Raw genomic sequence first — 13,502 nt, 5'->3', positions numbered from 1 at the left:
GTGTCACAGAGCACTCCTGGTGCTGTAGGAAAGGCATGAAATGAATTGACCACTCTTCTCAGCCTGGGGCCTGGGCCACATGCTGCGTTCCTCACGGGGCTGAACGCACAACCTCGATCCTAAAGCCACTGATAGGAACTGTGAACTCTGGTACTTTCAGCCTAGCAACAGAGGAAAGCAAAACCTAAGAAAAATCTGAATTTAGAGCCCTGCCCAGGGATGCTCGGTTCATCGCTGACCATGTTCCATTAAGGCTGGAGGAACTGGGGTCTGATAGACTTCCAGCAAGCCACGAGCCCCCTGTGACCCCTGGTAGTGTTACTTTACTAAAACTGAATCAGAAATGCTTTGGGTGTGGATTGGTGGGAGGCTGGAAGCAAAAAATTCGAGCAAAAATGTAAAGATGATTTAGAGGCTAAGACCCATCTGGATGCTTGACAGTAGCTACTTTTAGAGAGGAAGTTGATTCTTGGAGATAACATTATCAGTCTTAAATGTCTGGTGTCTTTGTGGAAGGACTTTGTAATGGTGTTCAAACAGTAGTATGTAGGATAGTATATGAAGAGTGCAACCTAAAAGATTGTTAATTTTAGCACTTGCAAATGCATCTGTTTACCTCTACATATGTACGCATGAAGAATAAACTTTAAGCTCATTCAGGTACTGAAGGAAAGATTTTCTCTTGATCCAATGTGTTACATGTTTTTGCTATTGTAAGATCTTCTATGCAGCTTGGCCCTTTAATATTTAAAAAAAAAAAAAAATTAGAGAAAACCCCACATTAAAATACACCCCCTCCCTCCACAAAAAGAACGGCTAAGGAAGTTGGCCAATGTGGGAGACTGGTATGAAAACTTACTTGGAGTATTTTTCCTGCAAAAAAACTTTCAAACCAACAAGCTATGGAAATGAAGTGCAGATGGGACATAAAGAATGAGGAATTTAGTTCTCTGTCAGGATGTAGTCAGTGATGCTGATACAATGAATGTCCTTCCCAGCGTCCCTGGTTCCTATCTTGTATCTCCTTTACCTCCTCAGTCAGTCAGTGGCATACACCACGTGGATCAGTCCCACAGCTGTAGCTGATTGTGGGGTTCTTGATTCCCCATGGGAAGAGGGTCGCTCTCCCCTCGCTCAGGCTACTACTTGATGACTTGCAAAATTGTGCATATTGCATGATATCTGCAAGGATAGATAAATCAGTAATTCTGTGACTTTTGTCTATGATACAAGTATCTTCTATCTGTGGTACCAAGATATTTTTTTCTGCTGTTATTGTTTGCAAGTAGTCCGAAGTACAGACTGTGTCACCTCATCCCTTCCTGTGCTGACACTAGGAGAGAGCCATTGCGAAAACCAACGGAAAAAGCAAGTTTGTTCCTAAGTAGTAAAAAACATTTTTGGCAAGCATTTCTGTTTTTCCAAAACTGTAGGTCTTACCATAGTAGATGCATCTGATTTTCAGTTCAGTCTGGGTGGCCTTTTCCCATCCTATGTCTGTATGGATCTTTATGGTTTTGATACCAGCCCTCCCTCTGGCTGAATTACAGCCTTCTATCCAATTGCACAGCACATCATTATATATATTTTTTTTAATATGTAAATACATTGTAATACATAGGATTTCCAGTGACCAGATGTAGATTAACTTTCCTTCTGTGATGTAACATGGGAAAAAACCTATTTCAAAATTAACGGGGATGGCAGAATCTTAAGACAAACAGACGATAAATATCCCAAGGGATTCTGCAGAGTGAATTTTCTATGGAATAAGGAAGCCTGTTTCAGGCATATATAGATAAAATGAAAGAAAGCAAACTTGAAATTGACTGGCCAGCTAGTCAAATTGCAGGCATTTAGTTTTTTCTTTCTGTTTTGCTTTTAAAAACCACTGGAATTTCCTTTAGTCTGTTTTAGTTTAAAACTGTAAAAAATTTCTAAAAGTGTCAAATAAAGTTACCTAGTTTTTGAACTGAGTTTTGCTATTTTATATCACCCTTAAGTTTGAAACACTTTTTTGTTTGTTTGTTTGTTCCGGGATGTGATAAAATGTGCATTGGAATTTAAAGTTCACTGTGTGCAGCTCCCACCATGAGCTGAATTCCATGCAAAATTCTTAAAACTTGTTCAATACCAGAAACAGTGTTTGACATCCCCACATGGTCCACACAAGTAATCTCTTTCCCTGGCTTTTGTAACCCTGACAGAATTCCAGAATAGTTTGGTTCGGAAGGACCTTAAAGCCCATCCCATCCCATCCCATCCCATCCCATCCCATCCCATCCCATCCCATCCCATCCCATCCCATCCCATCCCATCCCATCCCATCCCATCCCATCCCATCCCATCCCAGACACCTCCCACTGTCCCAGGCTGCTCCCAGCCCTGCCCAGCCTGGCCTTGGGCACTGCCAGGGATCCAGGGGCAGCCACAGCTGCTCTGGGCACCCTGTGCTAGGGCCTGCCCAGCCATTTAAAGTCGTGTGATCACTTGTACCAATAAATTGGGTTTGTTTTGACCACTCAGTTGCATGTTGAATTGCTGTTGCTTGGGAAGGGAGAGATTTACTAATAGTCCCCTTTTTTAAAACAAAGCTGAATGTCTACTGAATTGCAAGGTAAGTCGCAAATGTATCGAGGAACGGTACAAACTGACAGCGAAATTAGCAGGGCAGCAGATCTTCCTCGTTTTTAATGCCTTTATTAAAAGTGATCAGTTCAGGTGGGAGCACCTGACAGGTCAGCGATCCACCTGCTGCCACTCCAAGGAGCAGCTCAGTAAGAGAAGGAGAGTGCAGCTTGGTCCGCTAGGACAAGGATTTGGGGAAGGGGGACTGTCCCCAGCAGAGCTACGAGGCTTTACCCCACGTTCATTTTGTGAGTTGCCGTCCAGGGTCCTGGCTCCCACCAACATCCTCCAGGTCATGGCAAGGGCCACCAAAGGTCGCCAGCGTCTCTGCCGGCTCTGGGCCTTGTCCCTGATATCCAAACATCACCTCGATCTCCTAATTCTGGGTTGGCTCGTGGCTTTAGGGGTCTTTTCCTGGATGTGGTGGGGATCCTGTCTCATTGCCTTCTGGGTCTGAGGTTACTTTGCTTATACCCCAATGTCTCATCCCCTCACCGGCCGAGGGGGGATGCCATCCTCCTGGCAGCAGGCAAGGGTGGTACTGACGAAAGGAGAATTCTCAACAACAGAGAGTTAACGACCGACTCTTAACAGGTGATTACAACATGCAGCTAACAAAAGAACTCTCCCCGGCCAGCAATCAGCTCCCAACTTAACTTATAACTCTGCAACCCTTTTAAAAAAAATGGTAACTCTTTTTTTTACTCATAACAATAGCAGGTACAATTCCACCCTATGTTTCTCCTTAGTATGTCCTGCATTTCACTTTTAAATACACAATACACCTGAGAAGAGGGGAATTGAGAAATTTTTTGTGATATCTGAATCTAAAAAGCATCAACAAAACCAACCAAACAAACAGAAAGGAAACTACACACACACACACACACACAAAATCCAATCCACTAAAAAAACCAGCTACAGCAAGACAGCCTTTCTATCTGCACTGTCACTGGGAACCAAGAGACAGCTGCTTCCATTCAGAAAATGAGAGTTCAAAACCAGAAAGACTGGGTTCATTTTAAATAGAGGGTAGTAAATACTAAGATACAATCTGGCCACAAAGCTCTTCCTAAAGTATTGCAAACCTCAGCAGATATTATCTGAAACAGTGCCTGGTGCTGTAAATTTAGAGGTACATCTGCAAAATTGTGTGACCTTTATATTCTTGTACTTGGTTATTCCTGTATCTGTTGAATAGACAAGGACAAAAGGACAAGGACAGAGCATTTGCTGTTTCAGGTTTTGTGGGTTGCTTTGGGGAGCAGGTTGTTGCTTCTTTTTTTTTTTTCTCTCCTTTTATTTTTTTTTTCCAGGGGGATATTTGATTTTGGGTTTTTTTGCAAAAACCCATATTATAGGTCTTGACACCAAGGAATGCTCTAATGGGGAATGGCACCATTCCAACAGGAGCTGTTGACTGAACTGCTGCTCTGCTGAACACTTGCGGTGGGGCCCACAGTCCTCCCCGCAGTGACACGAGTGCAGATCCATCAGCAGTGAAGATCCTGACACTCTGAGCCCCTCCAGACTGCCCATTTGCTAAAGATCTGTCCTACGTGACCATTTCTGCATCTGCAGGGACAGTTTGTGTGGAGCGTTCACAGCAATCTTATCTCTATCCACCTTACTGAGTTTTGCAGCAAAACCCCCTCAGGCCCCTCAGGAAGGAGGGGCTGAATTCTCCGCATTCTGCCCCCAGGATGAGGCTCAGGTGAGTACAGGGGTTGCCCTTTGCACAGGGGTTGCCTGAAGCTCGGTTTCAGGGCATACTGAAATTCCCACCTGGAGAGCTCCTGGGCCAACTGCTGAAATAAGGTTTTGAGAATGTATTCAGTCAATTACCGAATTTCAAATCAGCTCATTGCCTCACTTGTGCAGGTGATTAACTGGGGAGTTCTTGGACCACCTGGGGACCCTAGGACTTGGCTACATCTGTCCTATTTTTCTTCTTGTGGGAACTTTAACGAGCCACATACAGTATTGTGGTCTTTGGTTTTACTGTTTAAGTACAATTTCCACATTCACGGCTTCTCAGTCTCACCTCCAAGATAGATTTGACTCTCTAGATCACCTCTGCATACTGCTCTCCATTAGAAGAGTTCCTCGGAAAGAGATGCAGCTTTCAGAAGAGTGTGCTCTGTGTCTCCAGTGGCTCCTAGGAGTCCCCCTGTTCCCAGCAGATGCTCCTGAGCAGGTTCTGGTGTAGTCAGGTACGTCTGCATCCTCTGCAATGCACAGCCATTCAAATGTTTCCTGTTTTCCTCTGTGTGGGGCAGGGAAAGTTCTCTTTTATGTGCAGGACTGCAAAGAAACACTGCCTGAGCAGCAAGAGTTGGCTTGCTGCTCCCTCCTAGATCAGTCTGCTTGGCAGCATGGGGTTGCACTAAAATAGACTGAGAACATTAAGGAGCGTCATGGGCTCTGTGCCATGGGGATTCCAGAGGAAGAATCTTTCAGTCTTCTTGGACTTGAGGAGGTTTCTTTTGCTCTGTCTGCTGTACTCTGTTACATTATTACAGTCTCATCAGCCACAGTCAGGAGCTCTTTAAAGCTCTAAAAATAAAAAATATCCACAACACCTAGTGTACAGTGATGAGGGCAATAATCCTATTCACAGAATCCCATAATTGTTTGGGTTGTGAGGGACCTTAAAGCCCATCTTGTTCCAGCCCCTGCCATAGGAAGGACACATTTCACCATCCCAGGCTGCTCCCAGCCCTGTCCAGCCTGGCCTTGGGCACTGCCAGGGATCCAGGGGCAGCCCCAGCTGCTCTGGGCACCCTGTGCCAGGGCCTGCCCACCCTGCCAGGGAACAATTCCTGCCCAAGATCCCATCCAGCCCTGCCCTCTGGCACTGGCAGCCATTCCCTGTGTCCTGTCCCTCCATCCTTGTCCCCAGTCCCTCTCCAGCTCTCCTGGAGCCCCTTCAGGCCCTGCCAGGGGCTCTGAGGTGTCCCTGTGTCCTTCTCTTGTCCAGGTGAGCAGCCCCAGCTCTGCCAGCCTGGCTCCAGAGCAGAGGGGCTCCAGCCCTTGCAGCATCTCCTCTGGATTTGCTCCAACAGATCTGTGTCCTTCCTGATGCTGAGAACCCTACAGGGAGGTGTAGTGCTCCAGGTAAGCTATTCCAAGTGAAAAATTAATTCCAAATGACCTTCAGAAGGCCAAATGAAGAGTGCATTCATTCTGTCTCTGTACCCCCTGGATGGGGATAGAGAAAGGGCACAATACTGTGGCCATTACAGAGTTGCTCAATGGTCTCAAAACAATTCCATCAAAATTCAAACAACTTTCATTAATAAGTTAGTGAGTCACTCAATATTTCTGTGATATTTCCATAGGAGAAAAAAAGAGAGAGGGAAACTCTAGCGGAAGAAAGCCACATAACCACCAGTTTTGTCTATTTATTAAAATGAAAAGTGCAGAATTTAATTTTATGAATAAAAAAAATTTCTCAAATGTCTCTCATAAAGTTATGTATGAGTATAATTTTTTAAAATTCCTATGTTCTCTTATATCTTGATTGGTTTATCACTCTGAAATCAAGATTTTAAATTGAATTAAATCAAGCAATACTTTTTCCCCTTCAAGAATGAGAAATGTCTCTACCCAGTGCAGAAAAAGAAAATGAAACAAGGAAATCTGCACTTAAAATGTCTTTTGGGGGTGGTGCTGTGTGACATATGTCTTGATGTGTCAGAATGGGGTTCTCATGATAAAAAGTTCTTCATTTCTAAACTGTTTTCATAGGCTGGTTTCTGTCCCCATTCTATTTCTTAGTTGTTGTACCACAGGGAAAGAACACAACCAACACCACAAACAAACAAACCTCATGTTTGTTTTTTCCATGCCCTCAGTAAAAGGGTATTCCTGGGAAGCAGAATTAAGTGAATGGTCTTTGAAATCCTTTCATGTAAATTTCTCCTTACTGTGTTTTTTGCATCTAGAAATTTTCTTGACCATAGAAATAATTCCATATCCTATGCACAGCATTTTCCAGCATTCCAACATGAAATGTAGCAAACCAGCTAAATACTATTAAAGACATCTAAATCCTTCTAGTGCATCACAATGTTTTCCTGATTGTTCTATTAAATTTTGTAAATTATATTGCTTTAGTGCAGTGTTCATTCTATCTGCACACTGTGACTATGTGTGCAACAAACACGAGAGACAAGAGTGGTCCCAACTGCCCCTGTTGAGTTTGGTTGCCAGAGATCACATCCACAGTGCCTTGTCCTCTCACTTAACTTTGATGTGTTTGCTCCCAGCTCCTTCAGCAGGAGTGCAGAAACTGCTGCTCCTAATTTCTTACTTATTTAACCACTGATAGATTTTGTGGGTTTTTTCTTTCACTGCAGTCCTATTGCAGTCCTCCTCCCCTTGTTACTTTTGGGCTTTGATTTTGCAGTTTTTCATCTCCATTCACTCAAAGGTATGTGCAGACCCTCTTTATCTGATGAACATTAGAAGGATGTCACTCCCTCACTCAGCTCTTTCACAGGGATGGACAGTCTGTCTGAAAGGACAAGAACTGCTTGTGGTGTTCACAGGCTCCTAGCCAAACGTGTTCAGATTCAGAGATTGCAGCATTTTTCTGGTTATTGGCTTGGTGCTAATAAGACCAAGGTTCTGGGTTTGATCCTCATATGGGCCATTCACTTAACAGTTGGATGTGATCCTTCTGTGTCCCTTTCAGCACAGCCCAGTCTAATTCTGTAACCAGCCAAATCTTCATTATTGATGCTCAGCAGGAAACCTAAAACAGATTTCGGTCATTGTTGCTCAGTCTGGAGAGATCCATGGGACAGCAGATGTTAGGAATGAAAGGATACACTCTAACCAAAATCAACTTCAGAGAAATCTCTATGGTAATTTTATCATTTTCAAGTTTGCTGTTAATGTTGAAGATACTTAGGGATAGAAGTGGCAATTGGATCAGAGATGACTTGCGCAGGTCAAAACTCAGACTAAAGCAAAACAAGTTCTCAGCTTTTAATCTATTTTTTGCCTTTTCAAGATGGCAGAAGGGTCACTTGTGGGCTTCAATAAACTCCAGCACAAGGAACTCTGTCCAGTTTTGGCCTCTGCTGTGCGTGTGTGTGATGTTGGATAATCCCTGCCTGCTCCTGTGCAGCAGTTAGGCTGTTCTAGCACATAAATGATGATAAATAGGATGATAAGGATGGTAAATACAGTACGAACTGGAAGGGCTACGGATGTCTGACTGAGGAAATTAGTAGGGTTGTTCTGGGAATACCGCTCCCTTTATGGTTTCTGTGTGCATGGTTAAGAGATCATCCCCAGTGTGGGAGCTGCGGATGGGCGAAATTCAGTGGTGCAGTGCTGCAGGTATGAATCACCCCACTTCAGGCAGCTCTTTTCCTTGAGGCGCTGCTGCTGGAGAGGATGGGAGTTGTACAGCGAACCGCAGAAACGCGTGGTGACCGGGGAGAGGCAGGAGCTGGGGCATCACCGCTCCAGCTTCCCAGGCAGCTGGGGAGCAAGCGGGGGGAGGGGGGGCTGGGGGTGGGAATTGCTTAATTCCAAAGTTCATTGAAAGCAACAAACCAGCTCTTCAGGCTGGGCCGTTCCTGTCGCTCAGCCTGTGCCTTTAAGCTCCGCCGCGAACTCCCCCCGTGCCTCCCACCGCCCCCGCCGGCGCCCCGCAGGCCCGGGCGGGTCAGCTGCCGGGGAAGGCACCTGGCGGCACCGGGAAAAGCAAAGCAGGTGAGTCCCTGCTCCTTCTTAGGAGCCCTTTTTACTTCCTCCAGGGTACCGGGCTTTCTTGGCTCGGAAGGGAAGAGAAAAACCAGCACCTTTCCCGACGGCTGCACCCACCCCTGGATGCTCCTCGCCCCGCGGTCCCACCGCCCAGCGATCCCTCCTGCCTGGCAGCCCTCCTCCTCCTCCTGCTGCTGCTGCTCTTTTTTTCACCTCCTCCTCCTTCTTCACCACCTCCTTCTGTTCTTCCTCATTGCTTCTCCATCAGGCTCAGACAGGATTGCTGCCTGCAGCCGCAGATTTGCAGTCCAGCTGGAGTTTGAAACTGCTTCTCCACGCTGGATCTTCCCCCATGCTTGGGGAAATCCCTCGTGCTCAGCTGGCTCTGAGCAAACAGCCTCTTTCTGAATTTAATGCCTGTGGGGAAAACAGCTCAACTCACCTTTTACTGAAAGTGGAAAAAAGAGATTGGAAAGATGGAAAAAACTTCTGTGCTTCCTCTTAGTCGCTTATGGCTTAGTAGTTTTCCTTATGTAATGCTGAATTGCTTTTTAGTGCTTTTTGATTGTATGTAACTCTAACATGATTTAGTGACTTCTAGGCCCTCTTCTCTGAAAATACTGGTTAAGAGAAATACCTTAGTTACTTAAACACTTCGGAAACCAAATGCAGAGAATGGTCTATATTATTTGAAAGCTATAACAAATTAGGAAATATTCTAGAAAGAAAACTCAGGGTACTTCACGGAAGACAAAAAGTGCAACTTTGACAGTAATGCAGACCTAAAAGATGAAAAAATCAATATTATCAATGTAAGAAATACAAGAGTGAAACAGCCGTGGCAGCGAGCAGCTTCGACCTAGGCATGGGACAAACTCTTAAAAACAACCTCTATGGGCCTATAATAGCACCATCATTTGAGCTTAAAGAAATGTTTCTGTAGCTGGATGGTTCTTTGTTCCCACAGTTGAAGGGAAGGGCTTGAGAGTCACGCTGCTTCACACCCACCTGTCTCCCAGCCCTGAGGCTGCCCTGCAAAGAGCTCGGGCACAGCCCCTGAGAGCGAGGTGTGCTAAGGGAGGTCCCTGTAACAGAGCTGTCCTAAGGGACCGGCCGGGCAGCGCCGCCCGTGCGGCTCTGGAGCAGCCGCTGTGTGCCCGCGGTGGCTTCCCCAACAGGAGCGCTGCCCAAAGCCAGGCATGGTGACACAGCTGCCCAAAGCCGGGCATGGTGACACAGCTGCCCAAAGCCGGGCATGGTGACACAGCTGCCCAAAACCAGGCATGGTGACACAGCTGCCCAAAGCCGGGCATGGTGACACAGCTGCTCAAAGCCAGGCATGGTGACACAGCTGCCCAAAGCCGGGCATGGTGACACAGCTGCCCGAAGCCGGGCATGGTCACACAACTTCGGCAGGGAGGTCAGCATGTGGCACTGTTCCCTATCGATCACTCTCATTGACTCAGGAGCTGAGAGTGCACTGCTTGACTGATACCGTTCATCACTTGCTGGTTTCTCTGTGTGAATTCTTCCTTTGAGGGAGCATGCATTCCAGGTAACTGATTTCAGGGTAGCTTGGAGGTTTCATATTTATGAACACTAATGCCTACCTGACAGTCTGTAATAACAGCTGAAGCTAGGTAAAAATGTAATTTACACATTGCTTCTAATGTATGTAAGCTGGTAAGAAAGAATAAAATGTGATTATTTGCAAAATGAAGACCTCTACTTTAGACCCCGTTCCTCCAAGCGCCTCTGATCCCAGTGTGTCCATCAGCTTCATTGGGACCAAGATTTCTCACACACTCTCTATACTGGGCCAGACAGTGTTCAAGAGAGGCGAGTGAATGTCAGTGGAGGAAATAACATGAGTTAAGCATGTGAGTTTTTCTTGGCCATTCATGAGCTGAAAAGTATCAAATTATATAGTGCTCCTATTGTGGAAAGTAACAGACAAACATGGACTTCCTGGCTTACTGGATACTCCCTATGTGTATTCAGTATTTACTATCTGTACTGAGTTTTCAAGCCAGCACAGTTGGGGGGGTAAGGGGAGCAAGGCTGCCTTTATTTTATTGTGTAACCCATGACTACAAGTTTAAGAAGTAATTGCAGGTACAAATCTGCCCAGTACTTTGTTACCAGAGAGAGAGCTCAGGGTTGAGTGTCTCCAAGGTGGAAGTGATGTTAGAGCCTTTGTTACCCGTGACAATAGGAGCACTGGGGAGCTCAGCTTGTCTGTCATGCCCCAGCTGAGACTGCTGAGCTGGCAGGCAGGGAGAGGATCTTCTTACTTGTAAATTGAGAGACATTTGTAGACTAAGGGACAATAAACAAGGCCAGCACAGTGTCATTTGGCTTGCTGGGAGCAGGACTACAGCTGAACCAGATGCATCTCCACGAGTGCTGCCAGTGAACAGGGACTCAGGATCCTCAGTGCTCTGAGCAGCAGGGGCTTTCAGATTTGCTCACTTGCATGATCTGGGAGCTTGCAGTGTCAAGGCTTTTCACTCACCTTCGTAATAAGAGGTGTCCTCAGCTCAATCTGCATTCTCTTAAGTGACAAGAGTTTCTTTCTGTTTAGCCTTTTAAATGCAGCACAACTGCTTCTAAATGTTAACCTGCAGAGAGATATGGACATGGATATGCTCTATACATCCATTACAGAAGCTGAAGATGGGTTAAAGCAAAAGGATTAGAGAAATGTTGTGTTGGCTGGTCCAGGGAACCAGTCTTGTGGAAGGTGAAGCTCATGTCACACAAAACTAAAGGCCATGTAGCCAAGCCTGTGTCTGCTGGTCATGGGAAGGCTTGCCTTTGATGCTGAGAGCTCCATTCATCATAACCCATCTCTTATCTGTTTAACCAGCTGCTGCTGTCTCTGCATAGGCTTTTTTTTTTCATAAGATCATCTCATCAGAAGGTTTAAAGGGAAATAGATGGGCTCACCAGGAAGCAACAGTGTTGGGTTAATTCCAGCACTCCCTTCTCTGGACCCCCACTCAGAGAGAGAGTAAGCCATTAGGACGAAGTGGCACACAGTTCCTGCCATCTCCAGACTGTCACCTCACACTGCACCACCACCCAATAGATATCACTGGTTAGAAATCCACTCTCCTACAAAAGTATTCTACCATTCTCAGTACCTGCTGACACAAGTTCTGAGCTTCATTTCAATACAACTAAATTCTCAGCTGTAAGGATAAAATCACTAGGCTTGACTCCATTTTAACAGAGATATTTGAGGTTGGCTGTTCCCACCACCTTGCTCTGCCAGCAGATCTGTTTGCACACCCACATCTCATCTCCTGTGGTCGTGCTTCTCATCTCACAGCAAACGAGCGTCTTCTCTCCTGCTCAGGCTCAGGTTTGGGGTCATATATATGTCACCAAATGTTTATTGTTTTGGCAGCTGTGATTTTGGATGGTGAGCTTACCAAGTGAGGCATATTGGAGTCTGCTTTCTGATTTTGGGGTACCTCCTTCTGGACAACTATCCTGCTTCTGCTGTATTCCCCCTCTGAAGTGCCACAAGTCTTATCTTGGTGATAAAATCAATGGTCCTTTACTTGCCTTTGGCCACAGACTCATTACTTGCTGAGGCTGCAGTCAGATCTGCTGCTGAGCTTGTGGTCTGCCTTGAGCAAGTGGCATGTTTTTCATACTTGTGCCATCATTTTGCAAAGGCTGTGTCTGGGTGAGGATTTACAGGTCACAATGAGACAGTTTTACAACCCCTGTGTCCGAAGGCTCAGCAGACACCATATTGCGAGCCACACTACCCCATCATGGGATGAAGCAAATAGTTCATTAACACTTGGTTATTCAAGTGGTTGCAGCATATTGGCTGCCCTTTATCATCACAGTGTGGGAGAAACCAAGGGTGCTAGAATACAGAAATACAGCACAGAGACCCCAGAGCAGCCCAGACTTGCCATCAGGGGCGTTGTGTGGGGATGGGGCAGTGGTTTTCTTGATTGTCCCTTGGGGTACATCAGGGTTTCCTTGCATTAGTTATCTGTAAATGAAGTTGACTTTTGAAAACACGGGTACCACTATTTCTTTCCTGTCTTTCTTTCCTCTGGCCAACAGTTCAGAGCAGGGCACCTCAGCTTGCGTCCCCGTGGTCGAGGGCTCCTGGTGGGGGCTGGCAGACTGGGAATGGGAGAAGCTGGAGAAGAGCAGGAGGAAGCCTGGGGCAGTGCAGTGCAAGACAGGAGTGTAAACATTCTGGTTCTGACGGGAGAGAGACTGCAGAAAGCTAGGAAGGCAGAAGAAAAGGCCTCAGGAGGTGAAAACATGAAGGCGAAGACATGCTGAGGTAAAGGAAGAGAAGTGCCAAAGAGTGGAAGAAAGAAGGCCAGGGTATGTGGAGGTGAATGAAGAAAACCAGCCCTTTTGCTGGGCAGTACTGGGAGGTCACTGCTGTGCTTTAGAGTCAGGAGCTGTGGCATTTTGCAAGAAGACAGGCTCTGCCTGGAAACAGGAACCTGCACAATTTGTGCTGTAGACTGGGCCAGCCCTGCAGGTGTGTGTGGGATCACCTGAGCTGGAGAGGCACCTGCCCCAGGGAGGCTGGGCTGTGGCCAGGCACAGGCCAACAACCAGGGGGCCTCTCCTGGGGCCCTGCCTTGTCCCTCTGCTGCTCCTGCAGGGGATTGTTCCCCAGCATGCACATGCATGTTCTCACACACACATGTGTGCACATACACACATGAGATCACACACACACACACACACTTGTGTACATGCACATACACTCACACACAGAGTCACACAGTCACACTCACTCTCTCACACACTCACACACACACACTCTCTCACACACTCACACAGACATGTGCTACTTTTCCTCTTTGACAAGAAGAGTGGGTGTTAGTGACTGTTTAGCTAATTGGGTAAAGGAATATTTTTACCATATCGCTTTATATTTTACAATTTCCCTACTTGAACCAGCTGAGAAATAAAAGCCATCTTCCAAGGAAATCCTATGGAGTGACTCAAGGCTACCCTAGAGAAGAATTCAGACTTCTGTGGAGAAAACAAACCCAGGGCTGCCAAGCAGCAGCAGAGCAGGGGTGGTGGCCAGCTCCCAGCGCTGTGGCAGATCCTCATGGACAGCCAGAGATGGTGACAGTGCAGGACAGCTC

This window comes from Fringilla coelebs (assembly GCF_963513975.1).
Source record: "Fringilla coelebs genome assembly, chromosome: 24".
Taxonomy (NCBI): Eukaryota; Metazoa; Chordata; class Aves; order Passeriformes; family Fringillidae; genus Fringilla; species Fringilla coelebs.
The sequence above is the reverse complement of the archived record's forward strand: the minus strand, read 5'-3'. Positions refer to the sequence as shown.